Raw genomic sequence first — 4,985 nt, forward strand, 5'->3', positions numbered from 1 at the left:
GAATCACATATGAAAATTTGTACTGCTTCATTAAGCTGCATTTGTCAATCTAGCTTTTCCCTTCTTTTTCTATTCATCGTTTTCTTCTCTTCTCCTTCTTCTTCTTTTTTCTCTTTTCTCTTTTTCCTCTGTGTGGGAGCTTTCTCTCAACCGCCAAGACCCTCGGACCACTTATTGCTCAAGTGTTTCGAACTGAGCAGCCATGGCTACCTCTCACATAGCCGTCGCGCTACGCCTACCTTGTGGGTGTAGTGAGCTTACCTTGATGCTCTATCGAGTACCCTCCTCTTTCTTGCACCCCTGTAGCTCCACGATTCTTGAGGCGAACTCAAGCAACCTCAATCCCTCTCCCATGAGCTTCATCCCCCATAGCCACGTTCAAGACCAGAGGAGAGAAGAGGGGAGGAGAAGATGAAGAGGGAGAATGGGGAGCTTCTTCTCCATGTTCCCTTGCCCTCCCATGATCACTCCCTCACACACTCTCACGCTCTCAGTCCCTCTCACAAGCACAAGCAAGGAGGCACAAAGGTGAGAAACAGGAGGAGAAGAAGGAGGCGTTGTTTGCCACACACGAGGATACTCTTCTCATTTACCTTTTAACTTTATATACATGCCCTTAATTTCCATGGGCGGTTGTCCCCCTTTTTTACATGGCCGGCCATTAGCCGGCCATTAGCCTGGGCCCTTTTTCCCATTGTCCCTCTATCTTCCTAGATTCCTTTCCACCGCCCGTCTACATTTACAAATTGCACGGGTGAGAGCCCGACGCTCTTTTACAAGATTTCAGGGTGCGCCTTTATATTTTAAAATGCGCCCTCCTATTCCTACTTCAGTCGGACTACTTCTTTTTGTTTCTTCCACCTTTGCCCTGCGTCTTTCTCGCTTTCTTTTGCTTTCTTCGTGTTGGGGTTAACATTACCCCCCTCCTAGATGAGTGCCAGTCCCATGGCACTGCGGCGAAAAGTAGTGGGATAAAGGATGCTATTGGTTGGTGTGACTGGCGGTTGGAGGACATTGAGGCTTGTGAGTGAGGGGTGATGGGGTGTGATGACGATGCCCAAGAGAGATTCCAGCGTGCTTTAGGCTTGCTGACAATTGCGGCATCTATCTCACTGTTCTGGCGCCCCTCTGGAACTGGTCGTCGTTTGAGTATCCGGAATGCTTGAAACAAGAAGCAGTCCCTTAGGAAGATGGTATTGGGGGGATTTAGTCTGGAGAAACCCTCCGGTGTTTGTCGTGAAAAGCTGTGGCATGGGCTGAAAAACCCTTGTCTGGGAGGAGAGGATCTTTGGTTTTGAGGTGAAAGTCTTCAGGCTTGTGGTGCTAATAAGCGATCCGTAGATCTTAATGTAGTGGGCATGGATCATCGGACGGTGAGGTTCCAAGATCTATACCAATGGCAGCCCATTAGTGGATGGTCATCAGCATGAAATCTGTGGAGCTACTGAAACCTTCGCAGCGAAGCTCTTGAAGTTGCAGTAACAGGGTCATGTTGGACTTCTGGAAAAATTCCTCGTCATTGGAGGATGTAGTAGACGATCGCCTTCAGCCAAGCAGCCCATTTTGGAAACATGAATATAACCTGCAAGAAAAGTGGTGCACTTCTTAGGGGGTGTGTCTGTCTCACTATGCACTGCATGGTGCCCGTGCGAGTGGAACTGGGAGATGGGTCTAACCTTGGGCAAGCCCTTGGTAATGTCCCGCACTTGAGGACCCAGTTTGTGCGGCTTCTGAGGTGTGATGCGAAGCTCAGGGTGACAAGTCCGAAAGTCCTGCCCTTGATGTGCCCTGAGCGTGAAGTGGGGGAGGGGCTAGAGAGGACTCTAGATGCAATGAGTATGGTGCACCACGATAGTGAACGAAGGCAGCAAGCACTTTTCTTCTTCTTCTTCTTCTTCTTTTTGAATGAGAGAGAGGGAATTGGGCGATGCATGGGGCACCCCTTTAGTCAGGGGTGGTCACAAGCATTGTGATAAAAATGCACGACTTTGTAGGTATTCCTTAATACCGACTCTAGCTCTTAGAGGAGTGGTGGACAAAAAGGGGTGATTACACCTTGCAAAATGGGTGTCACTTATATTTTCTAATAGTTCTAAGCAGAAGGCCGGGAGGAGAGTAGCGCGCATCATCAACCTCACCATGGCTCTACTATCTATTCCTAGGTTAAGATAAAAAAAGAGTGGAGGGAGATGGGCTTCCTCTGCGGGCAGGTTTCTGGAGTAGCAAGAATTTGAGAAGTCGAAGGTAATTACAAGTGGTTAAGAATGATGGATCAGGGTAGGAGGAGAAATCTACAAGGAAACAATTTATGGAGGGAAGTATATCTTCTGCCCTAAATGCTAAGCATTCCTCTGGGCTTCTAGCATTTACATTATAGATTCTCGAGAAGTCAAAATCCCCATGCAAATCCCTGTTCTAATCCACTCCATGCCTATGGGGGAAGGGCATGTAGATAGGATCATTGCGCTCTTCGGGGAGGGAGCTACAAAATGCGATCCATGCATCAAAATTGGTGTCCCAAATCCTCCTCCGCCATTTTGGCTGTGCCTGGTAGCCTTGGACGGATTTGGGAACTAGACCGACCTTGTCTTCCCAGTATTCTCGTGGCTCTTGCCTCCACCTGGTTACTATTATGCTTCTCTCTTCCATCCATTTGTTTGCGAGTTCGTTAACCAGATCTTTAATCTTGGCTACGACTCCTAGAGGTAGGGCCCGGTCTAGGGATCGTGGAAAAGTGAATGAGAGCTCGAATGGCCTCTTATGTAGCTCTCTCTGGCGCCATATGACCAACTCCTGGGGCCAATCTACCGGATGTGCATCATTTCGCAGTGGCATGGGCTCCTCAGGAAGTTGTCGTGGAAGTATGCGCACTTGGCGTTGGGCCTCTTCTACTAACTCCTGCCTCCTTCGCCTTGCTGCAATTATGCGTTCAGGGAGCTCGGCGTCAGCAGGTTCCTCCTGTAGGATCTTTGGTTGAGGCAGACTCGGCATCCTTTGCGGCTCGTCTTCCTCATCTTGCTCGAAGTCCGGCCCCTCTTCGGCATTTCACGCTACCACAGGAGGAACGACTAGTGGTGATGGCGGTGGCTGCTCTTGTTCCTGAAAACCTAACTCCTCGAGCTCTGCAGTGGAAAGGCCTGTACAGCGCAGGTAGTGGAACTGTTGCTCTTTAGTCATTCCTGTACTTGTTGGAAGCTCCCGCTCTTGAAGGTCGTATCATAGCACCCGGGTGCTTAGTTCCAACTTTCTTTTTACCTGTTCCACTGTATCATTGCCCTCGGCTTGCGTCACGTGGAGCACCGTGTTGAGAAAGGCTTGTCGCTGGGTCTTAGTCATTATCTCTGCAGCCTCAACCCTAGCCTCGGCCAGCATTCTTTCACACTCTGCCACTGCAAGCCGTTTTGTTAAATCCCTCACCCTATCAAAGTTCTTTCTTTCCCACTCCATGGCTCTCTCCTCCATCTTTTGCCTTTGTTCCTCTAGCTGGCACGCCAGGGTGGTTATTACCTGTTGCTGCTCATTTGAATAGAACCATAATTGGTTTCTTTCGTTTAGTTTCTGAGCGAGCTGCTCTTCAGCGATCCCTCTTGCTTGATCAACAATATTGAGCCTGTGGTGTGCTTCGGTCGGGATTTCTGATTTCTCTTGGATCAACTATTCTAGGCTCTGGATTTCAGCACGGAGCAGCCTCTTCTGATTAAAGATCATGGCCATGAGGGCTTCCACGTCCTCCTGGGAGGTCTCCAGCGCGTATTGCAGTCTCTGCACTTCATCCTGTAGTTGTTTGGCTTCAGCTGCTGAGACCCCCGGCCCTTCATTTTTTAGGAATTCGATTTCCCTAATTAGCATGTCATGTTCCTCTTGCTCGTGCCATGACTGGGGCTCCGCTGCATATTCTTGTGGAACAGCGGCTTCGCCTTCCTGAACCTTCTGGTAGAGCTGTTCCACTCGGGCCACCCTTTGCCGAAGATCACTGTATTGGTGCATCAGAAGTTTTATGTTCCTCTGTTCCACTACCAGGCTCTACTCCTCATCCTCCAGCCTTTGCCTAAGGTGGCTTTCATTGGTTTGGCCTTGCTTCGTTTTCTCTTCTAGCTGGTCTCGCAGGGCCTTCATCTCTCTCCGTCTGTCAACTTCCTGCCTTGAAACCTCTAGCCTGAGGGCTGCTGACATCTCCTTTTCTTTCTCTAGTTCTAGCAGTGCCACCTTCTTTTCTTCTTTTGCCTTGTCCAGTTGCGTTAGCAACTCGGCCACATATGCGTCATAGTTTGCGGCAAGTATGGGAGTATTGGGGGTGGTGGTCGAGGCCTCTAGCCTCTTTCGTTTGGGATCTTGTCGAGACTCTGCATCTGTGGCGGCGGGCCTTTTCGCTCGAGTTTCAGGGGCAATTTCGGCCACCCTGCTTACAAGCATCTGCATCATGCTCATGAGCTGTGCCGCATCGAGAGGAGGCGTGGGGTGTGTAGCGGCGGTGATCGTGATTTCAACTATTGTTGGCACAAAGGAGGGAGGGAGTGGATGTAGGAGGGACTTGCCCTTGCCTACGACCATTGGTGCTGCCTCCACACTTGCTTTGGCTTCGGTTTTATGGCCGGGGCTTGCGGGTTCGAGTTCTCCGTCCCCATGGGGCTCTTCCACCGACCTTCGGGTGGCTTCTGCCAATTCGGCCAGTTCCTGGAGTCATTGCTTCTCAGCCTCTTCTTCTACCCTTTTTTTCCTGTCCGCTTCCGCCTTCTTTGACTCCTCTTCTATTCTAGCGAACTCCTCCTCCTCCTTTCTTCCTCAGCCCTTCGAGACTCTTTCTTGGCCTATTTGATGTCAGCCCATTCTTCCTTACTTAATTTCTCTTTTTTCTCCTTCTGTTTCTTACCACTTTTGATTTGTTCTACGGGTTTGGTTGCTCGCGGAGGTGGCACTTCTTGCTCTCCCTCATCGCTCACTGTTCTCTCGCTTGATCTCCCTCCGCCATGGTGAGCTGAGCTTTG

This window comes from Lygodium microphyllum, unplaced genomic scaffold (genome assembly GCF_053477565.2).
Source record: "Lygodium microphyllum isolate KBCC unplaced genomic scaffold, Lygodium_microphyllum_v1.1.10 scaffold_77, whole genome shotgun sequence".
NCBI classification, from domain to species: Eukaryota; Viridiplantae; Streptophyta; class Polypodiopsida; order Schizaeales; family Lygodiaceae; genus Lygodium; species Lygodium microphyllum.